General features: G+C 35.9%; 1 long non-coding RNA gene across 2 annotated transcripts in view; it reads left to right on the top strand.

The window, feature by feature from the left end:
• LOC140639040 (uncharacterized) overlaps positions 1-26,247 on the top strand; it is a 187,616-nt gene extending 161,369 nt beyond the window's left edge. Inside the window, exon 10 of one of the 2 annotated variants that reach the window (XR_012035917.1) lies at positions 25,989-26,247. This is a non-coding gene — a long non-coding RNA (uncharacterized lncRNA). The remainder of the gene's footprint in view (positions 1-25,988) is intronic. The other variant, XR_012035921.1, reaches the window with a different exon arrangement.
• Positions 26,248-27,101: the final 854 nt, after the last annotated feature.

The following is a 27,101-nucleotide window of genomic DNA, read 5'->3' as shown; positions in this document are numbered from 1 at the left end:
AAAAAAACTTCAGTGGTCACCCTAGAATTTGCAATATACATTTTTAATTTATCTAAGTCCACCTTCAAATAATACTACAATGCTTCAAGTATAATACAGGTGCTTTAAGTGAAGTATCTTAATTCTTTTCACCATATAATACATTGTTGCTATTACTTTGAACGGTTCCCTTTTAGATCAATTAAGAAAACAATTTTGTATTATCTTCATTTATTTCCTCTCCAATACTTCACTCACTTTACATAGATCTGAGTTTCTGATTTTTCTTCTCTCTGAAGAATTTTTCAAACACTTCTCACAGGGCAAGTCTGCTGATGAATTCTCTCAAAATTTCTGTTGGAGAAAATCTTTATCTCTCCTATACTTTTGAAGGATGATTTCTCTGGAAAAGAACACGAGGTTGGTGGTTTTGTTTTGTTTTTCTTTCAATACTCTAAATATGTGACTCCATTCTTTTTCAACTTGCAAGGTTTCTAAGAAGTCCTCTGTAATTTTTAACTTTCTCCCCTTGAAGGGTAGCAGAACATACCACCTCAAAACATGCCACATAGTCATAGGATTATTCGGAGCTGATGGTAATTGAGAAGAAACAGATAAAGAAAAGCTCTTTGCCCTCCTCCATTTGCCTGAAAGCAGGATATAAATTTGTAAAGGTCCTCCCCCGCCACCAGGAAAGACAGAAGTTAATCATCAAAGACAACTACAGACCCAAGGATTTTTCCAAAGGAATCTACATAACAAACTTTACTAACTAGTCTTTATCTACCATTAGCTTCCCTATAAATTTACCTTCCCACAACCTGCTGCCCTAGAAAGTCAAAGTCCTTTTCCTTTGTCTTGTCACTTCTCTAAAAATTTGGGGCTTTTTGATAAGATGCTATATAAACTCAAGTTCTAACCACTCTTTTGGGTTACTGATCATTGAATATTCCCATGTATTATGAGCCAGGCTAAAACACTTCTTTGTCTTTCTCATGCTAATTTGTCTTTTGTCTTTTTTTTTTTTTTTTAAGATTTTACTTTTAAGGAGTACCTGGGTGGCACAGTTAAGCACTCAAATCTTGGTTTCAGCTCAGGTAATGATCTCAGGGTCATGAGATCAAGCCCCATGTTGGCTTTACACTCAGTGTGGAGTCTGCTTGAGATTCTCTCTCCATCTCCCTCTGCCTCTCTGGCTCCTGCTCTTTCTAAAATAAATAAATAAATAAATATTTTTTAAAAATCTATATTTAAATAAGCTTTCCACTCAATAAGGAGCTGGAACTCACAACCCTGAGATCAAGAGTCACACACTCTAATGACTGAGCAGCCAGGCACCCCTTGCCAGTCTGTTATACAGGGCTTCAGACAATGACCCTAAGATGGGTTGAGTTAAAGCAGTTTTTCCTCCCCTGTGCTATAGAAAGTATTTTCTCCCCCTTTGGTTTCTTCCCAGATTGTTTCATCTTTAATTTTCAGCAGTTTAAATATGAAATGACTAGGTATATAGGATTTCTTTCCCCTTTAATATTTTTTTGTACTTATCCTGCTTAGTGTTGTCTGAGTTTCCTATGTTTTTCATTAAATTTGGAAGTATTTTGGCCATTTTTACTTAAAATATTTCATCTGTTCCTCTCTCTTCTTCTGGTATTCCAATTATGAATATGTTACAGTTATATTTCAGTTTGGGAAATTCCTACTGACAAATCTTCAAGCTCACTGATTTCCTTCCTTGGTTATGTGAAGTTTAATAATGAGGTCATCAAAGGCATTCTTCATTCCTGTAACTCTATTTTTCTTTCTGGTGTTTCCTTGGATTCTTTGAGTTTCCATTTCTCTGCCTACATCACCCATCCTTTCTTGATTCTGTCTACTTTTTCCCATTAGAACTCTTACCACATTAATCATAGTTACTTTAAATTCCCTGATAATTCCAGTATTGGTGTCCTATCTGAGTCTGTTTCTGATGCTTGCTGTCTCCTCATACTGGTTTTTTTTTTCTTTCTTGCCTTTCGGTATGTCTTATAATTATTTATTGAAACTGGACATGATGTGTCACATAATAAGAGCTGAGGTAAATGGGGCCTTTAGTGTGAGAATCTATGCTAATCTAGCTAGAAGCTGGGCTGTGTTTAATTTTGCTGTAGATGCCAAAGGCTCTAACATTAGCATCTTCGATTTTCTCTACCAGTTACAGACCTTGGGCTTCTCTGAGAGTTCTCACTCAGAGCCAGTGTGCCTTGCAGCTTTTAGCTGTAATCCATCATTACTGCACTGGAGCCTACTAGTGTGGTGTGAAGGCGTGAAGGTGAGGGGGTATTCTACAGCCTTATGATTGAATCTTTCATTAGGCCTGTGTCCCTGGGCTATGATCTTCACAAGTGATACAAGCTTTTTATTTTGTTTTGTTTTGTTTTAACCTCCACTCCTTACTCTCTTCTCTGGCTGCAGTGTTTCTATTTCCTTAAAACTCTGACTACTGGTGACTATGCGCCCCTTCTTCTTCAGAGAGAGAGAAGGCCAGAGGGGTTGAAGTGGAGGAAATCCCTTCTCCCAGTTGTGTTGAGACTGACAAAGTCTTTGTCTTGAAGGGTGGGCCTTTGCTATGTAAAAATCTCCAGGTCTATTTGATAACAGTTAATCTTCCCTCTCCTGCCAAAGCCCTGAGAGGATCTTCCTCTGATGTTCATTTACTAGGAGAACCTGCTGGAATTCCCAGAGATAAAGCCCACAGAATATGAAGAAACCTCTAAAAACTGCAGACACCTGGTCCTCACTCTCATGCTAGTCCACATTTGGCCCCCAGCAATTTTTCAAAATTACCATTTAAATGTTAGGGCTCCGGACACTTGTGTTCTAAATAAGCAGATCTTAGCTATGACTTTCTGGATTCATCTGTTTCTTCAGATTCTGGATTGGCAGTTTATCCTGGAAACTTAGCTCTTGATGGGCCCAAGAAAAGTATGTCAGTTTGTCCAGCTTTATCTCCCAAGGACAAAACAACAACTTTCAAGCCTTTTGCATGTCAGAGCTGGAACTGGAAGTATCCTCATAACTGAATGTTCCCTTCTTATTTGTCATAAGTTTATCCTTAGAAGGATACTTCATAGTGTTTGATCACAGATGAGTCTGGGCATTGCTATCACCAAGTAATGTCAATAATCTGTCAATTGTCTTTCCTGGACTCTATCTTCTATCTTCACTTATTTTTTTTTTTTCCCACTGAGCAAATATTTATTATGGGCCTGTGGGAATAAGATTACCATGGGTGCTCTCTCCTGGTATGTTCACAAAATCCTTTGAAACTAAACTTCCAAGATAATCTACATAAGGAGGGCTACATTAAGTTTCATCATCAATATTTTTTCTAAGCAATAATAAGACTCTGTCTTAACTCAATTGTTGTCCATTGATTAATAAATCAAAGAAGACATTAAAGAAAGCATTATATTTTGAAATTTGAATTGCCTTGCCACAGTAGAGGTAATGGCCTATCAAGAAACTGTAGTGAAAAGCTTACTTTCAGATTTTGGAGTGGCAAAAGAAATCCTATTAAACCCTGAGTTAGCACTGGAAATGTGAATTCAGCTGAATAAAAACAGTACTTGGTTCTGCCTAGTGACGTTATCAATTTCCATGTTAACAAAAGTCAACATTTCTCAGCAGCCTGGGTGGCTCAGCTGTTTAGCGCCGCCTTCAGCAAGGCCTGATCCTGGAGGCCCCAGGGTCGAGTCCCACATCGGGCTCCCTGCATGGAGCCTACTTCTTCCTCTGCCTGTGTCTCTGCCTCTCTCTGTGTGTGTCTCTGATGAATAAATTTTTTTAAAAAATCTTTTAAAAAAAGTCAACGTTTCTCCTTTAGATTAAAATCAAGGAAAACTCCTCTGTCCAGGATGCCATAATGTCAGGATGTGAGAAAGAAGAGAATAAAACAAAGTTAGTCCCCTCTTTACATAAAAACAATTACCTCATTTTTATATCAAATAAAATATGTTCTGTTGCAACCAGATGCTTTATTGTATTTAGAGATCAAACCACCATTTAGTCTTGGTAGGTAAAGGAAATGCAAAAGTTTTAGGACTGTAAATAGTACAATGGACATATGTATGTGTGTGTGTATGTGTGTGTGTGTGTGTATCCCCTCTAGTCAACCAAAAACTGCTAAGCAACTGATAAAATGTTAGAGATTTAAAGATCCTAATTTTCATCATTTCTTATGGATAAACTATATTTACTCTTTTAAAAAGGATCATAGGAAAGTAAAGTCTCCATTACTTTTTATATAAGACCATGGAAACCATATTCTCAACTAGGAATGACCTACATTTTGCTATAAAGGTTTATGCTTGCCTGCCCTTAGATTGGCAGGCCAGGAAATCAAGGTAGTTTCTTCCCTCTAACATACTTCATTGACACCACCTGAAAAAATCTGGAGAGTATTTTGTGAATTAGTTTTATCTCAGTAACCCTCAAATGTGCTTTAGGGTATGGTAGGTTGTATGGAGAACACAACTGTAAAGTGTTCAAGCAACTCTTGTTGATTTAAGTGTAATTGATCAGGAGCACTATATGAAAGAGCTTGGTACAAAAGACAAATAAAAGGCCTGAGGCTATCACGTATTGTTTGTGGCTTATTGTACAAAGCAGAAAAAGTCTCATGTACTCACCAAGCCACAGCCCCCCACTGTTCTCTCTTTTTAGTATAAATAAAAGATAGCTAGTTTTTCTTGATAGGAACATTCTCTTTAAAGGGGTATTGTAATAATCTCTGGGAGCACGGAAATATTCCATGGGAGCTTCGACCTCTAATCACCAGGTTCTTTGTATCTTAAAAGAGTCTTTCATGGCCCAGGACTCTAATAATTGTTTCAATTTATATTTAGCAACTCAAAATTCAAAGGATTGTGTGAGTAACAAAATGGTAAGTAATTTCATGAAGTATTTTAGTATGGATAAAATTAATACACTCTAAAAATGCAAATCATTAGGAAGTTCTTTCTGGAGAATTGTATTTGGAAATTCATGTAAGTATGTGCAGTGTGCATATGTGCTTTTTTCACTCATTCCCATGTGTTTGTCTGTGTTTGTGCATATTCTGCTAAACATACAACATGATGTCAGGTTTGCTACAATATGAAGGAATGGTTTCTTCTAAGAACTGTGTGCTTGGAGGGTTAATTCAGGAAGGTTATTGCCCAACAACCACATAGCAGTCATATCTCATCACCTTCAGCAGGAATAATTTATAGTTTAATCTTACATGCAGGCATATTAAATTAGTATTACTCATCAGAACCCGCTTATTAATAAAACAAGCCGAATTAGCCACTGGAGAATCATATCTGGAAATTCAATGACAATTTTACATTTTTAATAAAGGCTCAGAAATATTATTGCAGAGCAGGTGGTAGAGAGAACTGTGGTCAAATTTGACATTCATTAATAATTGAAGTGTGGAACGTGATAGAGGTGAAAATTGATATTGATTTCTTTCCTCTAATATTTGGAGGAGTTCTAAAAGGTAAATAAAATGAGGTAACAAGACATATCAAGTCTTACTGATTTCTTTGATCACCTCCTCCCTACATGAGAACACATATCACTCCTTCACCTACCATGTTTTGAATAATTCAGTGCCCATAGTCTTTCCAGTTCAATGCATTATAAAACACACTCAAGCTGAGTTTCAATCATATTAGACTGAAAGCTGAATTTTTTATGAAGGATTATTTAAAACAAAATGCGTCTTGAGCCCAACAGCCTTTGAAACCAAACAATCCTGGGAGTTCAGTAAGGAAATGTCAACACTGTGGAGAATTTTTTGATTCAGAAAATTAAAGGAATCCTGTTTGATGTATATTAACCATATCAATATTAACAACCTTCTGCTGGATTTCAGCACTGATTTGAGAGCTGAGGTATTATTGGTCTTGTATTTTAACTAGTTGTGAAAGCACTGAGAGAGTTGTTCTTGGGTTGAACTTGACCTGCCTCTGGGAATGCTTTCTGTTCCATCCATTTTGAAAGGCTTTATTCAAGTGGATTTTTTCACCTACCTCTTATCGTTTGCACCCCTTGGGAAAATGAAAGATGCTCAAATATAGATGTCAACACTGCAGATGCTTTGTTTGGCAATAGTGTCTTTCAGTTTCCTGTCTTTAACAAATTATATTGCAGACAACGCATTTGACTTAAAGGAAACTCATTTTACTGATGTACACCTGGACTGGGATGCCAAAATGAACAAGTCATTTCAGACTTCCTTTTTATTTTATTTATTTATTTTTTAAAAAATTTTTACTTATTTATGATAGTCACATAGAGAGAGAGAGAGGCAGAGGGAGAAGCAGGCTCCATGCACCGGAAGCCCGACGTGGGACTCCATCCCAGGTCTCCAGGATCGCGCCCTGGGCCAAAGGCAGGCGCTAAACCGTTGTACCACCCAGGGTTCCCTTCAGACTTCCTTTTTAATTCTGAGTCATAGCTTTATGTTGCAACTCTACTTGTTCAAAAGTTAGATCATGGAGGTTCCTTCCTATGACTTTCAAATAATTAATCAAAATGGTCTTCAATGGGCTAAGTAGCAAACAGAATATTACTAATTATCAGTCTCTCTCCTAAGTCATATAAGATCTTGTAATTTCAAGTAAGAGAAACTCAAACATAAAATGTCACAATAGCGAAGCATACTAGCTTTACCATTTGACTATTCAGAATTTTTTTCTGCCAAGTTACCCTGAATCTTAGACTACTGAGAATGTCTTCTTAATTTTTAAGCTTCCCCTCTTTTTGCATCAAAAATGGTCACTGTTTTATAAATAAAACTAAAGGAAAAATATGAAGGTAAGAGATCATTCAAGATATTTCCACTGGGCATTAAAAATACAGAGAGAAAGATAGATGCTGTGGAGTAAATATCCATCTTCTATTGTAACTGAACATAGGTCCATTTTCTTAGGTGTGGGGAAATATTTAACAATGCTAATGAGAAGCCTGGCTGGCTGGACCATCCCTCTTGAATATAATTCCAAGTAGCCTCTGTATAAGGTTGTCTAGATCTTGGTTCCTCCTAGTAATCAAACCAACACTGTGGAGTCAATCAAATTAGGGTCTTTCTGAGGCCATGCTAGAAACACAAAGTGAGATGAATAACTGAGGTAGCTGACAAAAAAGGATAAGAAGCAAAAAATTTTTCCAAATTTCATTTTTCCTCATTTCTCTGTACTGTAAAGGGAAAGACATCTGGGTCAGAATTCCTTTTATTCTTAGCCATGGTTGATTTAGAGACTGAAGGGAAAAGCTAAAAACAAAATATGGAGTCCAGAGTACATGAACTATCTTGTATGCAGCCTCACAATTAAAAAGGTCTTCCAAAACGAAGGGACAACCTTTTAAAAATATAGTGCCTATCCCTCTCAATCTAAACCAATGAACACTAAAAATGTTTTAGAAATCCAGCAGACAAATATACTAACTACAATCAAACCAAAGAAAGGCTTATGCCATACCAACTGACAATGGCTATCTAGAAGGAGGAAGAGAATACTCCAATATTCTCTCTGACTTGGCAGAGCTCAGTACATCTACTAATTTTCTTTCCTAAAGTCAAAGGCATAAAGAATTTGAATAAAACTTTGAAACTGCAATGTCATTCCCTATCTCCAAAAGTAGCTTAAGGGAGTATTCAGAAACCAGGACAAAGAAAATTACTTCAAGAGAAAGCCTCTTCACCTTGATGGCTCAGTCAGTTCAGCAGCCGACTCTTGATTTTGGTTCAGGTCATGATCTCAGGGTTGTGAGGTAGGCTCTGCCACAGTGAGCATGGAGTCTGCTTAAGATTTTAAGATTTTCTCTCCCTCTCCCTTTACCCCTCCTTCCTGCCCTGTGCATGTACTCTCTCTTCCTAACAACAGCAACCACAAAAAGCCCCTTTTCATATCAGCGACCACAGACATTTGCCCAGGTAATGAAATGGTGTTGGGACATTTTGTCTGCTTTTTGTATTCATCTATTTAAATTTTAGTCAACATTTAAAAATATCCAATCAGATATTTTATAAAAGTGGAAACTGAAGCTCAGTATAGCAGGTAATGAACTTTCCTAAATGATAAAAAATGCAAATTGGGATTTGGCTTCAAATTCCCTAAGTTTAAATCAGTTGTTCTCATTAGGTCTTGGCTAACTTCTTAAAATTCTATTTAGGAAGAAAGGATAGAATAAAGGCTTGAGCATAGAAATGATCTAAAAATCACTGAAGATACACAGGCTAAAGTGCAGTTTCATTTACAGTGGATTTAACTTGTGTTCTTGTATCTAGTTTTCTTTCTGTACAACTGTCAGAGAAGATGAAAGAAATTGGGTAATATTTGCATATGCACCTACTCTTGGAAGAATTGCTTTTAGCTTTAACAAAAAGATCCTTTTGTCATCTCAGATTAACATCTTTATTCCTAAATGGAGCATAAATGACATTTATTGGCTAAGATTATTTGTAATAGACAAGACTGTTTACTACCTAGCAGATAACTATTTGTAAGTCTTACTGAGTATGCTAACAGAAAAAAAAAAAAAATTGATACCAAGCTCTCATTTTACAAGAGTGAATTTAAATTAACTTCAGTAGTCAGAATTAATGAAACTGGGTAAATGATGCAAAGGTATTCCACCGAGTATTTTGTTTTAATTAGAGATAGGAAATGTGAGTCATTAGAGGTTTTTAAAAATGTTGCATTCTATTACTCCACCATATTTTAAATCCAGAAATATAAAGAAAAACTAAAACATGTTAGCCATTTTAGGTCAGTTTTTAATATGTATCAGCTCTTAATTTAAATTGAGTGAATAGTAAAGAGTCTGAAAAAAAAGAATATAATCTGGAAGCATTTAGGTACAAGTAATAAATCTTATTAGAAGATATCTGTTTACTCATAGGCAGCTGTGTAGTTTACTATAAAGCAACCACAATTCAAACATTATGGCATTACTACATGAACGATCACATATATAAATTAAGCTGAAAAGAATTTCACAAATAGTTCCAGGTATTTCTTGAAAGTTTGATCATGATAAAGGTGAAATTGTAATCTAAAGATCTAAAAATACTCATTAAAATTGATGCTGAGAAAACTGTTTATCCATTTAAGAGAAAATCATATTAGGTCTCACATGACACTGTATACCGTACTCTAACTATATACCAAAATAAATTATACCAGTTCTATGTATAAAGAGCTTAAAAAGTTGCCACTCCATCCTAACAATCTTAATAATAAGATGTGTCTTTTGCAAAGATTTTCTCCTACTCTGGCTTGTCTTTTCATTTCTTTACAGCAATTTTCACAGAGCAGAAATTCTCAATTTTAATGATGTCTAAATTATTTCTTTCATGAATCATTTCTTTGGTAGTCTATCTAAAAAGTTAATGCCATACCCAAGGTCAATTTAGATTTTCTTCTGTGTTATCTTCTAGGAGTTTTATAGTTTTGTGTTTCAAATTTAAGTCTGTGATCCATTTTCAGTTAATTTTTATGAAGGGTGTAAGATCTATGTCCAGATTCTTTTTTTTTTTTTTGCATGTCCAGTTGTTCCAGTACCACTTGTTGATTATAGTTGCTCCATTGTATTGACTTTGTTCTTTTGTCAAAGATAAGTTAACAATATTTATTTTTTTAAAAAAGATTTTATTTAGTCATGAGAGACACACAGAGAAAGGCAGAGACATAGGCAGAGGAAGAAGCAGGCTTCCTGCAGGGAGCCCAATGTGGGACTAGATCCCAGGACCCAGGTAACATAATCTGAGTCAAAGGCAGATGCTCAACCACTAAGCCCCCAGGTGCACCGACTATATTTATGTGGGTCTGTTTCTGGGCTCTTCATTCTATTCTATTGATCTATTTATTCTTCTGCCAATACCACACTGTTTTGGTGTACCTTGCTGGCTCAGTTGGTAGAGCATGTGACTCTTGATCTCAGGATCAAGCTCAAACCCCACGTTGGGCATGGAGCTTACTTAAAAAAAAAATACCATACTGCCTCGACACTGCAGCTTTATAGTGGTCTTGAAGTCAGGTAGTGTCATTCCTCTAATTTGGTTCTTTCCTTTAATCATATAATGGTTATTCTGGGTCTTTTGCCTCTCCATCTAAATCAGAGGTCAGAATCAGTTTGCTGATCTCCATAAAATAACTTGCTGGGATTTTTTTTATTGGTATTGCATAGATTTCTATAGATTAAGTTTAAAGAACTGACATTTTGACAATACTGAGTCTTCTTATTCATGAACATGAAATCTCAATTTACTTACTCTTTGACTTCATTCATCAAAGTTTTATGGTTTTCCTTGTACATATTTTATTATATTTATACTAAAGTATTTAAAGTTTTTATTTTTGGGTGGTGCTAAGGTAGATGGTGTGTTTTTATTTCAAACTCCACTTGTACATTATTGGTATATAGGAAAGCAACTGCCTCTTATATATTAAACTCAGATCCTGTAAGTTTGTTACCATCTCTCATTAATAAGTTCCAGGAGGGCTTTTTTTTCTAATTCTTTAAGATTTTCTATATAGATGATCATGTCATCTGTGAACAGACAGTTTTATATATTTTTTCACAATCTGTACACTATTTATTTCCTTTTCTTGCCTTATCACATTAGCAAGGACTTCCAGTACAATACTGAAAAGGAATGAGAAGGGAGAACATCCTTGCCTTGTTCTGAATCTTAGTGGGAAAGCTTTTAAGTTTCTCTCCATTAAACATGATATTAGCTATAGGGCTTTTGCAAATAGTCTTTATCAAGTTAAGAAAGTTCCCCTTTCTTCCTGATTTACTGAGCTTTTACCATGAGTGCATATAGGATTTTGTCATGTGGTTTTTATGCATGTATTGATAAGGTAATGTGACTTTTCTTTTGACATGATGGATTATATCAACTGATTTTTGAATGTTGAATCAGCCTTGCATAGCTGGGACAAATCCCATTTGGTTCTTTTTATACTTTTTAGATTTAATTGGCTAATATTTTGCTAAGGATCTCAGATGCAATTTTTATCACATTTCTGTTATGGAAATTTTGTGATCCTAATACATTTAAGTTATTAATTAGTCCTATCTCATTGTGCTCTCTATTCACCACAGCAGAAACTTACCTTACCATAAGGTAAGGCCTAAACTTCTAATTCTTTTATTTCTATCACAGTGACCCCTCCAACAAGTGTTCACAGCTGATGTTTTACTTTTAAAGTCAGATACTTCTCACTCCATTCATCAATTTTACAGATTCTGCATCAGAGGGGAGACTTTTAGGAAGTAGGGAGTATCAGTGGAGCTGCAAGTTAGATAGAAAAACCAAGCAGGTCTTATAATGAAGGTGACATTTGAGAAAAGATCTAAAGACTAAGTGAACAAGTTATATAGCTACTGAAAAGAATATCAATTCATGCAAAGAGAATAGCAAGAGAAAATGTTGGCCTACTATATTTTTGTAGTACACAAGTTGTACACAGTGTCTGGAACAGAGTAAGAAAAAGGTAGAGGTGGAGATGAGGTCAAGTATAAACATGGAGGTAATCATGTAGGACTTTGCACAGCATTGTACAGACTTCAGCTTTTTTTTTTTTTTTTTTTTTTTTTGAGTGAGAAGGGAAGACACTGAGGTCACATAATTTATCAGACTTGTATTTTCAAAAGGCCTGGCCAGTGTGTTGAGAACAGATTTCAGAGAGGATAATAATCAAGGTGGGAGACAATGAAAGCTTAATCTTGGTAGTAATAGTGAAGTGCTGACAAATTGTCAAATTCTAGCTATATTTCAGAGATAGAACTGACACATTTTGCTAGTGTATTGGATGTGAAAGGAGAGAGAAAAAAAGTCAAAGATAAGTCACAACATTCTGTACCTAAATACCTGATAGAATGCAACTGCTCTTTCCTATTTTGGAAAGTCATAGGAAAAGCATGTGTGGCTAGGCGTGTATTTGTTTAGAGGATATATTAAGTTTTAAATGCATATTAAATGACAAAGTAGTGATGTCAAGTAATTATAAGAGTTGGATATATGAGACGAGTTCAGGAGTGAGGTTTGGGCTAGAGATAAAAAGTTGAGAGTTACTATTGTTAACAATATTCTAAGCTCTGAGATTGGATGAGATCATCAAGAGAATTTACGTATGGAAAAGAAAGATGGAATGCAAGAGCAGAGCCAGGTACACCTAGAATTTAGGGATTGAAGAGATGAGTTGGGAACAACAAGGGAGACAGAAAGAGGGCAGGTGTCAGAAAGGTGGGAGGAATCCCAGAAGTGTGCAGTATTCTGTAAATCAGTAGAGAGTTTTCCCAGAAGAAAAGCTGACAATTCTGTCTATGGATAGATTAATGGTGTTGAAAAATAAAGTCACAGAACTTCTACACAATGTAGACATAGAGATTGCTCTGCATCCTTCCTGCACATCTTAATGTTTTGTTAGCTTTATAGATTGCCTCAGTATCTTAACATTATATCTAATAATAATGGATTATGAATTATAGATTATGACTGTTTATAAGTGAACAGCATTTTATGAGTACTGTTAAGTTTTATATTCTAAAATTGTGCTTTATTAATTACCCTTTTCATGTTTTTTTAATATAATTTATTTTTTAGAGCACTTTTAGGCTCATAGCAAAATTGAGTGGAAAGTACAGCCATTTCCATATACCCCCTCCCCCCACACATGCAGTCTCCCACATTGATTGATATGTTATAGCTGATGAACCTACAATTATTGTTATCAGACAAAACATCACTATGACCCAAAGTCCATAGTATACATTAGGGTTCACTCTTGGTGTTGTTTATCAGTAGGTCTGGACAACTCTGTAACGATTATGTATCCATATTACAGGTTCACACAGAGTAGTTTTAAGGCCCTAAAAGTCTTCTGTATTCTACCTATTCTGTCATATAATCAGCATCATATAGTATGCTGCTTCTCAGGTTGACTTCTTTTACTTACTAATGTGCATTTAAGATTCTTTTACTTACTAATATGCATTTAAGATTCTTTTATGTCTTTTTCATAGCTTGATAGTTCATTTATTTAGTGATGAATTATATTCCATTGTCTGGTTGTATCCCAGTTTATTTATCAATTCACTTGCTGAAGGACATCTTGCTTACTCTCCAAGTTTAGCAATTATGACCAAAAACTGCAGTAAACATCTTTGTGCACGTTTTTATGTGGATATAATTTTTCAAATTCTTTAGGTAATACCATGGAGCACAATTGCTGGATTGTTTGGTTAGAGTATGTTTAATTTTGCTAAACAACTGTAAAAGTATCTTTCATTTTACATTCCCACAAACAATGCATGAGAGTTCCTGTTGCTTCACAACCTCAGTAATATTTGGTGATGTCAGCGTTTTGGGGTTTGACCAATCTAATAGGCATGTAGTAAGTACCCTTTTGTTGTTTTAATTTACATGTCCCTGATAATATATGATATGAAACATCTTTCATATGCTTACTTGTCATCTTTACATCCTCTTTGGTGAGTTGTCTGTCAGGCCTTTTGCCCACTTGTTAAACAGATTGGTTTTGCTATTGTTAAGTTTAATGTGCTCTTTGTATATATCCTGGCTAATCGTCCTTTATCAATGTCTTTTGCAAACATTTTGTCAGTCTGTAGCTTGTCTTCTCATTCTTTTGATGGTGTATTTCATGGAGCAAAGTTTTAATTGTAATGAAGTCCAGCTTATCAGTTCTGGACTGTATATTTGGTGCTGTATCTTAAAAGCCATTTTCATGCCCAAGATCATCTAGGTATTCTCCTGTTATTTTATAATTTTGCATTTTACACTTATGTCTATAATTCATTTTGAGTTTATTTTTGTGAAGGATCTAAGGTCTGTGCCTAGGTTAATTTTTTTCACATGTGGATATCCATTTGTTCCAGCAACATTTGTTGAAGAGACTATCTTTGCTCCATTGTCCTTGTTCCTTTATCAAAGGTCAATTAACTATATGTATATGTGTGTATATCTGGGCTTTCTTTTTTTTAAAGATTTTATTTATCCACGAGACACACAGAGAGAGAGAGAGAGAGAGAGAGAGACATAGGCAGAAGGAGAAGTAGGCTCCCCACAGGGAGCCCAATGTGGGACTCAATCCCATGACCCTGGGATCACATTCTGAGCCAAAGGCAGATGCTCATCCACTGAGCCACCTAGGTGCCCCTATATCAGGGCTTTCTATTCTGTTCCTTTATCTATTTGTCTATTCTTTAACCAATACTACACTATCTTGATTACTGTACTTTTATATTAAGTCTTGAAGTCAGGTAGTATTAGTCCTCTCTTAATATTGTATTGTCTATTCTGCATCAATTGCTTCTCCACATAAACTTTAGAATATGTTTGTGGATATCTACAAAATAACCTGCTGAGATTTTAAATGGAATTGCACTGAATCTTTAGATCAAGTTGAGAAGAGGCGACAGCTTGACAATATTGAGTGTCCCTATCCATGAATATGGGATATCTCTCCATTAACTTAGTTCTTCATTATGGCCAATACTTTTATTTATTTTTATTTTTATTTTTTAAAATTTTTATTTATTTATGATAGTCACACAGAGAGAGAGAGGCAGAGACACAGGCAGAGACACAGGCAGAGGGAGAAGCAGGCTCCATGCACTGGGAGCCTGACGTGGGATTCGATCCCGGGTCTCCAGGATTGCGCCCTGGGCCAAAGGCAGGCACTAAACCACTGCGCCACCCAGGGATCCCGGCCAATACTTTTAATTATATATATTTGGGTAAGTATATAGTTGTATCTCATGAAAACAATGTTTTAGAGTTTTAATGGATTTGCCTACTTCTCCTTGTAATTCTATCAGTGTTTGCCTTATATATTTTGAAACTCTGATATTAGGTGCATAAACATTCAGGGTTACTTTGTTCTCTTGATAAATTAAATCTTTATTTTTTTTAAATGATCCTTTTTATACCTGGTAATATTTTCTGTGCTGAAATTTACTTTAATATTAACATAGCCACTCTAGCATTTTTTAAAATTAATATTAGCATGGTGTACTTTTTTTCTCCATCCTTTTACTTTTAATTTGTGCCTTATATTTAAAGTGATTTCTTAATTTGTCATTTCTTTTATGTCCCATATAAAAATTTCTGCCATATAATTGAAATATTAAACCTGAAATTGTTCACTCTGATTAGTGGATGTTGTTTTTTCTAATCCTTTCAGGTTGTTTTTTCCTTGATTTTGGTGGTTTCCTCACATTCATGTGCTTATCAGCACTCAACTGAGAATTCAAGGGGGAACCCTTCACAGATATTTAGAGGTCTTTCTGAGTAACTTGCCCCTCTCTGTTACTGTGTCCTGTGAACTCTAGGTATCTACATTTCACATTATATATTACATTTACACATAAATAATACACATAATGTATATATTTTGATATATATTATGTATTCTATAGTATATATTATTTCTACCTGTGGTAGGTAGGCTGAATCATTGCCCACCTCCCTCTCAAAGATACCCATGTCCCAACCCCAAGAACTTGAGGGTATGTTAGCTTACATGGCAAAGAGGAATTAAAGTCATAGATGGAATTAAGGTTTATCACTTGACCTTAAAATAAGATTGTCTTGGATCATAGAAGTGGACCCATTGTAATCATCAAGCTCCTTAAAACACAGAATCAGAAGAGTCAAAGAAGAAGATGTGACAATGGAAGCAAGGTCAGAGTGATGCAATGAGGGGAAGACTTAGGTTGTCACTGCTGGATCTGAAGTTAAAGAAAGGGACCAAGAGTCAAGGAAATGAGAGAAGTTTCTAGAAGCTAGAAAATGCAAGGAAACAGATTCTCCCCTAAAGTCTCCAAAAGGGAATACAGCCCTACTGACACCTTGACTTTAGTCCAGAGGGACATGTGTTGGACCTCTAATGTATGGAATTATAAGATATTAAATTTGTGTTGTCTTGAGTCACTAAGTTTGAGGTAAATTGTTAATGCAGCAATAGGAAACTAATGTAACACTCATTATCTCTTCTTTGTTCTTAAAATGCTTATCATAACAATATTATACTTCCTATTATTAGCCATCCTCTTAATGTTTCAGTATATATGTACATATAAAATGTTTATATTATATATAAATATATTAAAACATGTATCTATGACTTTATATATGTATGCATATATATCATATGCATACACATGTACATATTTTAAGCTGACATTTCCTCACTTTTTTCCCTATTTTTTTAAAGATTTTATTTATTTATTCATGAAAGACAGAGAGAGAATGGCAGAGACATAGGCAGAGGGAGAAGTAGGCTCCAGGCAGGGAGCCTGATGTGGGACTCAATCCTGAGACCGCGGATCATGCCCTGAGCAGGTGCTCAACCACTGAGGCACCTAGGCATCCCTTCCCTGTTTTTTGATAATGCTAATTAAAAATTTGCTTTATTTCATTTTTGACTATATGATTATATTTGGTTCTCTGAATTATTTTCTTCCTTTGGGGTCTGGTTTTTGTTTGTACACTTTGTTGCTTTCATACAATTTTCCCAGGTTTTCTCAGTTTTTGTTCTTATTCCCTTCTTTCTTTATCTATTTTACTTATTTGTTTACATAAAGAACTAGAGTTCATGGAATTGCTGTCTGTTACAGGTTTACTCTGCCCTTATAAAGGTGCTTTCTGCCCAATAAGCCTCTCTCATGAATGAGAGCTCTGTTTACCTATTTAGAAAAGGGGATTCAAGATGGTCTTTCATTTGTCTTCTCTATTTCTCTTTGCATATGTGTGTGTGTATTTGTATATGACTTTAGTCTCTTGAATACCCTTTTCAAGGTCAATGTAAAATGTTTCCATTTCTTGGGAGTATATAATTCTCATGATAGTGAAGTTTTTAAGAACACATTTTTCATATTTTTCCACTGGAAAAAACCACCCCTTTTAACATTTATTACACTTTGTTTCCTTGTGTTGTTTTCTTTGGTATTACAAATACCTTGATTTTAAAGTGAAAGGAAAATTATTTGAGAAACAACTGAAGTTCATGTTTTCAAAGCTATGCCTTGAAACTTCGGTCCAGAGATAGTTGCAAAATATTTTCATTAATTAGCAGAAATGCCTTCTGTCCTGTAGAACAGTCAGTGAAGATAGTTCAATGACTTTGGATAATAAGTCCTAAATCAAAGGAGAATATGACAATATTCTTACCAGGTTTTAAGAACTCTGAAGCTTTATATTTCTACATCTGTTTTCTCCTATAGTAAATAAGGAACAAGCATGGAACAAATTCAGCTCATTTTTTTATCCACTAATTTGTTCATCATCTGAGAACTCCTTTGAGCATTCAATTACTCATGATATCAGAAATATCCTTTTCTTATTCTGTTAGTAACTAGGCCTGTTTGATAGACCCAACTTATAAAGGACACCTATCAACCTACTCTGCTCATTCCAAAGACCACTGAAGTTCTTTAGGGCATTAGTGTAAAGAGGGCTTCATTTTGTCTGTGCATGTGTTTATTTAACTGTGAGCAGGCTACAGTAGCAGTATGTGGGGCTTTCATTTTTGGGAAACTTTTGTTTCTTACCAAGAAACATCTTTATTGTGTTCGTGTCAAATAAGCATTTGCCTGATTCTTCATACCTCTATTATTTAACTATTTCCCTAAATTGTACAGCCATGAATTTTGTCAATATTTGTTAATTTTATCCCAGGTTTTCTCAGTTTTTGTATATACTCTTATAAAGAGAGTTAACTTCTACCACACTGATGGTAGACTCCATCTGAGCATGCTCAAAAGAGCACAGGTATTTTTTTCCCCTCTGAGGGTGCTCTCAGAGGCTGATTGACAGTATCAATGCTGTGGATCGACTTAATGGCAAATATATATGGTTCTTATGCCTTCCTGCTTCTGATAATAGGCATTGACAGGCTCTGGATCACAATGGTTGAACCCAGCAAGGATAATTTTCCACTATATATGGCATGACTATGCCTAAGGACATATATCTCATCTAGCATTTATCTTTTTCTTTTTTAATGTCACACAAATATAAGGCTGTCACTTTAGTGAGGCAATAAACTTTCTTTGACTATGACAGATTTAAAGCAGATGCCACTAGTTTAGAAACATTTCTGAATTATGTGACTTGAGTTCCTTGACCAGGTTAAAAACCTGTTTTTCCTCTTTATTTCCTGTTTAAATGAGGTGAAATTCGTCTAATCTACATGACCAAAAATAAACCAACTGAAATAACATGCCCCTGTTATTATTATTTTGAAACAATCTAATGAACAATATGGGGATATTGTTTTACTAATAATTACCAGCTTTTAGAAATTATCTTAAAAAATAAAAAATAAAAATTTTATAAGCCATGAATTGCTTTAAGCTTTTAAGAAATTTGCTTATCATTTATTCCTTACATTAACCCTCTGATATTGTTATTACCATTGATGATGAAGCTCAGTTTCAGGTGAAGAAATTTAAGCACAGATATATTTAATAACTTGCAAACGACTGTACAGCTATAGCAGTAGAGTTGAAATTCAAACTCTGACTTCCTAGCTCCTTCCTGAACATGTACACTTAGTTGCTATGCTAGTTGGATTTATCAACCACCATCACATTTATTTAATTGGACTTTAAATTCAGATGAACAATTTTTTCTTGGTCACAAGGAAATAATTTGACAAGCCTAGATTGCAATGCTTGAAATGCAAGTCTGAGTCCACATCTGAGAAACCTTAACCATGTGACTCCTAAAAGCACTGGGTATTTATTTTGAGGCTTGTTATATGAGTTGCATTAAAAATAACAGATCCTATTATGAATATATAAGAATGGCATTCTATGGGAGATACATCCAACAAATGTTAAAATCCCTTTAGTGGCAATGAAAAAGTAAGAATGTATTTCCCATAACACTAAATGAGTTGATCTGCTTTTGGTGGGCAAACACGGAACTTTGCTCACCAAGTTTGAAAGTACTTTGTCAGTATGCTATTATTCTACTCAAAGTCAACCATGTTATCTTCTTTAATGAATAAGAATGGTGAGACACAGCCTTATTTGGTATAGTATGAATAAATCATTTGAGCTTGGGTTAAAACTGTACACTAATGAGTGTCTTCAATTTATGGGAGACATGGATTCATAGTTTCCATTCTCTGTGCATATTATCACCATATAAACTAATTTCAGGAAGATAAATCTATGATTATATAGATCCTATCAGAAAGTGATAGTTACTCAGGGATACTTTACAAACTCAAATCACTGGTAAATTGAGGGCAGCCACTAACTAGTAAATTATCCTAAAATTGATTCTTCTGAGAGGTCCCTTTATTCCAATGGTTTTCACTGCCATCCTTCACTTTTTCCTTTGAAATTAAGACCTAAGTCTCATTCTCAGGTTCACTTTTTAATTCTCCTGCCATACAACTGGTCACCTTCCCTACCAGATGCCAAAAACAAGTCTGAGTACACTGGGGTCATGACACAAGTTATTTCTATAGAGATAAACTCTTGTCCAAAAAGGACTAATCCTAGAATAAATATATTAGGAAATGAATTGGAAAAATGATTGGAATCAATGGAATATGTGAAAGCCAAGCAGGGATAGACATGTATATCTAAATATGTCTATTAAAGAATAAGAATCTATATGAAAAATAAATTATGCTCTTATTTCTCCCAAAATTAATCCAATTAATGTCTCTGAATAATTTAAAGACCATATGTGTATGTGTGTGCACTTAATGTTAGCATTGTATATTATTTGTGTTAAGTTCTCCCTTCTATTCACAGGAATATACTACCTTTAAGACTTAATCTTTAATGTTGATTTTTGTATATGGCTGAAGCTTTACATGGTAAGGATCAGTTCAAGGATTTCTTCCTCCAATAGCATTGATAGGACTTCTGTTACTTAATTTCCTTTTGATGGATTTGTAGATGACAGTCCATGATAGTGCTGACTGTAGAAAATGGAGGACAACCAAATACGGCAAAGACTCTGGAACTCTTAAAGTGTGTTTTCATGGTCTGTATCAAAATTCTACAGAAGGTGTTTTGCTGAATTGGCAGTGAAATGAGAATGGAAAGTTAGAGTTAGGGCAGCCTGGTGGCTCAGCGGTTTAGCGCCACCTTCAGCCCAGGGTGTGATCCTGGAGATTGGGGATCGAGTCCCGCATTGGGCTCCCTGCATGGAGCCTGCTTCTCCCTCTGCCTGTCTCTCTCTCTCTCATTCTCTCTCTGTCTCTTATGAATAAGTAAATTAAAAACATCTTTTTTAAAAAAAGAAAAATTTAAGGTTAGTGTGTCAGTTACTTTCAGCTTGTTTTTTGTTTTCTGCTATGTATTAAAAATTACATAAAAATCAGGAGATGAAGAATGGCTAAAAAGGAAATAACGTGTTATGACACAGACATTCAGCATTTACCTAGACTCACAGACCCACGGAACATGAAGAGCTGGGTTGTGAGAGCTAACCTTGTTCTAGTTCCCTCATTTTATAGGAAGTTAAGAGACTCCAAGAGGGAGATGACCCTGGTAGGATCAGACAGTGAATCCAGGATGAAGGGAAAACTGCTTGGCTTCTGTGAACAAGGTATCAAGGAAGCACTAGATGCCCCTTTACCTAAGAATGTGCAGCTTAATTATGGAGTTTAGGTGTCTGGTTTCTCTTTTGTTTCCCTTTTTACATCCTCATGGGCTATATTCTTTCAATTACTCTCTAGAACTGAGTTTCCAATACATTTACTTTTGTTAGCCCTTCATTTTTGAATTATAGGTTGAATTTTTGAGAAGTTAGGAAGAATATTGAACTTCAGAAAGTTGACAGCTTGTTGTTAAAGAAAATCAAAATAATTATAATGCCTATTTCCTGGAGTATTATTCCCTGTGTACTCCACAGGTCAAGGAGTACTTGCAAAGTGATTTCAAAATGTACAAATGTTACCTGTGGTATATAACCTACTGGTTCAGAATAAGAACTCTGAAATTCATTTGCTTGGGCTTTTCTTCAACTCCACTTCTTAGTAGGTGGACCTCAATACTGTTATTTCACTTCTGTGTTTCATTTCCTCATTAGAAAAATAAGGTAATAATTGCACGCTTTTATGGGGTATGGCACACAATAACACATACAGAGTGCTCAGAACTAGGTGCCATTCTAAATCTTTAAAAGTTGATCTTCTTTTTGTCATTGTTCCTGTAATTATTATTGTGTTAACTGTTCTTGAAAAAGTTTCCCAGCAGCTTGCTGTTCTTTTTGTTGCATGTTCTCTACATTCTACTTAAAATTTTTATCAAAACCTGTGAGGTTGTTTTCAGATATCTTATACCTCCATACCTATTTTTCACAGGGAAAATGAAAATGAAAGGAGTTTGGGCTTACTTTGATCCACAGGCTAGGATTTTTATTTTCTCCCATTCATATATATCGGTGAACAGATGGGTGACAATGACTCCATGGGGCTTTCAGTGGGACCCAAATATCCAGGCTCTGTTTAACTCTACTATCAGGCACAGATGTTAGTCCTTTAAGACCAAAAAGAATGTCCACTAAGGCATCAATATTTTAGGAATATGAGGTATTTTTTTTGTTGACTAGTTGAGCATACCAAAAAAGGAAAAGAAGAGATGTTTTGTATCACAACTGTTTGAGAAATACTCTGAACTCTAAGATGTGGCTGACACTTTCCCCATCAGTCAGAGCTTCCTGAGTTACTATTCTTTCACTATAAATACATTTTTTAAGCAATGGCAATAGTTCTGTGAGTATACCGCTCAATTCCCCACAGCACCAGCACTGAATACATTAAAGAGAAGTTAAAATATCTTTCTGATTGCTTCTGGCATAACCCCTAGCTAGATCTCTTTTATTTCTATACTCCCTCAAATATAATGTGGAATATTAAGACAAATTATCTCTAAATACTAACAAGAAATGTGGGAATAAGTGGGAGACAATCATGGTGAATTTAGCCACAGCATTGCACTATTTTTTTTATAAGGAGGCATACAAACAAAGAGGATATAATTTAGAGGAAATGTTGTCCTGTCTTTCCCTAAAACTACAACAAGGAGCAAAAGGTGAGAGGACAGAGAGAAGATTCTGGATAAATCAAAGAGTTTTCTTCTAATTATAGCTATATAGCAGGGAACAAACCAACATAGAAGGCTGTGATCTGTCTGAAGATAGTGAAGACAGTATCATAATTATGTCTTTCATATACAGTTGTTCAACTACAAACTGGTTGATCATCTGTCAGAGATGCTACACAGAAGTGAGTTTTGCCCCAACTCTGAAAGTGAACAAGATCACTACCAGCTCTAAGACCTACAATTTTAATTTAATCACTAACCGCAGCCATCATTAAGAGTGACCTCAAATAATTCCAAGTCCATTCATGTACTCATTCATTCTTTACATAATCAACAGACCTTAGGTAACTATGTCAGACACTATTCCAAGGCTGGCAAAGAATGGGGAATAAGAATTGAAACACAATCTCTGCCATTGTGGAGTTTGAGTTCTTTGGGAAGAAGTTCATCTAAATATAAATAGATAAAAAAGATAAGTGTTATTTCTATTTTCTCCTTACTGTTCTTGAAAAATTAGTAAGTACTGTGAAGGAAATAAATAAGGTAGTAAGATAAATCGTGACTAAGTTAGGCTACTAGTATAATCAAAACAAAATATTTTTAAGGAGTGAGTGCCAAGGAATAGAATGAAGCCATTTACAGAAAACCTTTCTGGAAATAATCCAGAAAAGTGAAAATGGCAGAAGCAAAGCTCCTGAGGCAAGATCTAGCTTAACCACAACCAAGGAACAAAAAGAAGCTAAAAGGTTAGGTCAGGAGATAACCGCACAAATTTATACCTGCTGGTCCCTAATTTTAACTACACATGGATATTTCTTGCAGTGAGTTAGACATGTGTATCATCCAAAAATAATTGTTGATTTGAAATTACATTGGAAATTCTGAGACTCTTGACAAGGCCACAACCTTATTAAAGATCACAGCCATCATTTTCAAAAGCTTCACTTTGGCAATATCTTGAAGACATTTAAAGGGGTGTTTAATATCCTCCCTAAAAAAGATTGGGCAGGGAGGAACAAACATTCTAGCATGTCTGCAGTGTGAACCTAATGTCTCACAATTGAAAATTGGCTGGAGCTTACCCTGCTAACTGCTTTGCCAGCAGTCCAGCATTTAAAGTCTTGAATTCCTGTCCGTTCATCTGTAGTTGTGTTTATGTCTCTCACTTAAGCAGTTTTCAACACACTTCTGTGGTTCTTTTGATATAGTGAACGTGCAGGTGTATGTCTGACTATGCCAGGGACTGTGTCCAGATCTAGTCTTTATTGCTAAAACAGACATCTTTGAGTATTTGAATCATTGCATATGCCATATTTACTCTTGTGTAGGTAGGCCAATTTTCCTCCAGCTAAAGATAACTTAAAATTATTTCTCCCCACTTACTCCTCCACTTTTCCCATTGCTTATGCTAAGTAATTCAGCTCATTGCTCCAAAAGTGAATGTGAGTCACCCAACCCATTTACATTCTTTCAGGGTTAGAGAGAAGGTCAAAGCATGCAGGAAAAGGAGCCTATACCCAACAGACTTAGACAAAAACTCTGGCTATCTATCTCAACAGATCAAAATAATTGCTTCAACTGGATCAAGATTTTATTTTTATTTTGATCTCATTTCCTGGAAAAGAGATACAATTTGGGGAGACTAGTTAGGCACAGGAGTGAAAAATTCATTGTAGCTAGCCTATTTCTAAAGTCTTCTCTGAACCTCAGGTTTAGAAACCTTTGCAATTATGAATCAGAAATCCATGTGTTATATAATGCATTTCTGGAAAAATGCCCAAGACACATATGCACTCTAGGAAGGTCTAATACTAACATTAATCTAATGAATGGTATATTAGAAAAATGATTTGTGTACATCCTAATGGAAAGCATATTTCCTGAGCACAGCTTGTGGATTAAAATGCAAAAAATAACTCCATCCCCTAAACAGCTTCCAGCTACCACATCAACCAATAAGATCAGTTGGTACATCTTTGCAGAATGCTGACTGATTGCTCTTTTTTTGTTGCTCAAGGGAAAGCATTTTCCAAATCTTGTGCAGGTATCTAAGAGAGACTACCTAAAAGGAAACCGAATTTTCCTTTTGGAGCCCTGGATGACTCTTTTCATAGATAAGCTTATTTTTTTAATACTAGTTCATTTTTCAAATGCAACAAAAAAGCAAGCCCTTGTTTATCCCAGGGGGTTAATTTGGTTAAACTTGATACATCACACTGTGACTGGCTTCATATTTTACTTCAAAAGCCACATCATCTTGTATCTTTTATTTATAGTGATCTTCATATTCATTTCTCAACTGAGGCAGGTACTTCAGGGAGAGCTGGCATTGATCTCTAATTTTTTTTCTCTCTTTTTGTAATGCATACTTTTTTGACCCTTAAGAAATAGCACTGACAGGAGTTTTGTTTTGTTTTGTTTTTAAAAAAAAAAAAAAAAAAAGCATGAATTTCAGACTGGAGATTCTTTTTAACCTGCTAAAGAGAGAATCAGCCTTTATCATCTAGTAGGTGACTTGGCTTTGAATAAAATCAGCATCCCACTATTTTTTTTTAAAAAGTGCATTTGTCCTCAGAAGCTATGGAGCCTGAAACTGTATGCTTCATGTAGCTGACTTCTGATTATGAACAGGTGAGAGTGAAGACAGACTCTAAAGAGAGGCTTCAGTGACACAGGAGATGAGAAATTAAATGCTCTTTGCCAAATACAAATAAATTCCTGGGTAGAACCTAGAGTCAAGGCCAAGAGATTCATAATCACGTTTTAAGGAATCTAAATCCCATCTAGTTGTCCTCAGAAGCAGCCAGAAGGAATTGCAAATCAAGGTATATACAGAACTGAGCGGTCTGGCAACAGTTCCATTTCTCATGTGCAGCCAGTAGGAGCAGAGTGGAACTTAGAATTGGGATTCCATGGGTTTGATATCCCTTTGGGGTGGAGCCATCCAGATTAACACACACTTGTGATGCACCGGAGCCAGCAGCCAAATTTAGACTTTTAGATTGAAACACTGACCCACCACTCTCCAGCTTCAGATCCCATTTTGTGGTCAAGCTGCTTCCCTTAGGGCCTCAATTTCTTCCACAAGAAGAAATTTAGCCTCCTAAAGCAACCAGCACTTTTCCTGTCCTTCACCAAACTCTTTCTTGTGTTCTGCATACAGTTTTTAAGTCTGATCACCTATTCCATTTCATCACCCTCGGGAGAAACATGGATAATATCCTCTGTGATGCCTCAGAAGCAAAGGTGCTATGTAAATGATATCTATCAAATGTTATTATCATGCTACATATAGATCTTTGGTTTTGAGTGCATATTAAGAAATACCATCATCTTTTACTGCTTCTGGCATGATTACAAATTAGCGCTCTTCTAAGAAGGCCCTAGAGAGCACAAAAATGAGGATTTTATTAAGAGTCGTTCTGGTAGGAGATAGCTTGATAAAAAAGGATTGAACATTGGAACTGGGGTCCATTAGCAGCCTTGTCACCAGCTAGCTGCAAATATGCAAGCAAATCACTTAGCTCTCTGGTCTTCAGATTCCTCATGAAAAACTAGGTATCTGGGGTAAACGATCTCTGCAATCTCTTCCAGTCCTAAAACTCCAAGACACAGAAAGGGAAGGAACACTATTTCATTAGTGTTCCTGACTCTCTTTCTCTAGTAAGATATCCTTATCACATTACACCATGATCTCTCTTTCTCAAACTGGATTTCAAGAAAGGTGGTGGAAGGCCCTTACAGGGTTAATTTGCTTAGCTTTTGGTTTAGATTCCTCTGGCACATCGTGTCCAGCCTTAATATTTTACACTGTAAGCCATATCATCTTTTATCTTTTATTTATAGTGATCCTCATATTAATTTCTCAATAGCAGCTGGTGCAGCAGGAGGGACAAGTCATTGATCTTCCAATTTATCCTCTACTCTTACATATCCTGAGGTTGAGGCAGCCTGGAGAGATTGATGGAGCACTGGCACCCACCCAGCAGCTGTGTGTTCCTCGTGCATGAAAATCAACCAGAGGAAACCGAAATTCAACAATTGGCAGCAATATCAGTACCCTCTGTAATAAATGTAACAGGGCATTCTTTAATAATTGAATGGGGTGTTGGATTGGGTAATAAAAAACCTCCTGTATGAGGTTTGGACTGACCAGGAGGTGGTATATTTTGGAATGGGGGTGGCAGTGAGGGAGGCTAGTTGCAGATGTCAGCTTCTCATATAAGCAAACATTCTTGTTCCCTCTTTTTTTTTTAAAGATTTTATTTATTTATTCACGAGGGACAGAGACAGAGATAGAGACACACACACAGAGAGAGAGAGAGAGAGAGAGGCAGAGACACAGGCAGAGGGAGAAGCAGGCTCCATGCAGGGAGCCCAATCCGAGACTCAATCCCGGTACTCCAGGATCACACCCTGGCTGAAGGCAGGCGCTAAACTGCTGAGCCATCCAGGGATCCCCTTATTCCTTGCTTCTTAAGCAACTCAAAATACAGAGTCAGCAATGCTTCCTCATTTTATGTAAAGCCAAATAATTTTTGTGAAATATGCATTTTTAAAATTTTTCAAGAAAAACAACAGATCCTTAGATCATGTTATTGCCCAACAATATAAAAGGAAATGGCCCATTGAGCTACATCCACTATATTAGTCACAGATACCAGGTAAGCAGTGATGCCCAGAGCTTTGAATCACTTACAGGTTTTCATTGGAACAAATCATTAACTGATTCTTAAAGGAAGGTCTCTATTTCTTGTCATGGCTAAGCAGTGGCCTCCAGCAGGCCTAGATGTGGTCTCAGTTGATGCCAGCCCCTGACAGCAGTTTGACCCTGAGCTAGTTTACCTCTTCCCCTGCCTGCTCCTGCCTGCTCCTCAGTTAACTGTACCTGTTTGAATTCAGGTGTTGTAGAATTATGTGATCATCAGCTTTGGGTCTGTCTGGATAAAAACACCACCTGCTGAGACCTTGCTCTCTCTGTTATTTAT

Source organism: Canis lupus, chromosome 1 (assembly GCF_048164855.1).
Source record: "Canis lupus baileyi chromosome 1, mCanLup2.hap1, whole genome shotgun sequence".
Lineage (NCBI taxonomy): Eukaryota > Metazoa > Chordata > Mammalia > Carnivora > Canidae > Canis > Canis lupus.
The sequence above is the reverse complement of the archived record's forward strand: the minus strand, read 5'-3'. Positions and strand labels throughout refer to the sequence as shown.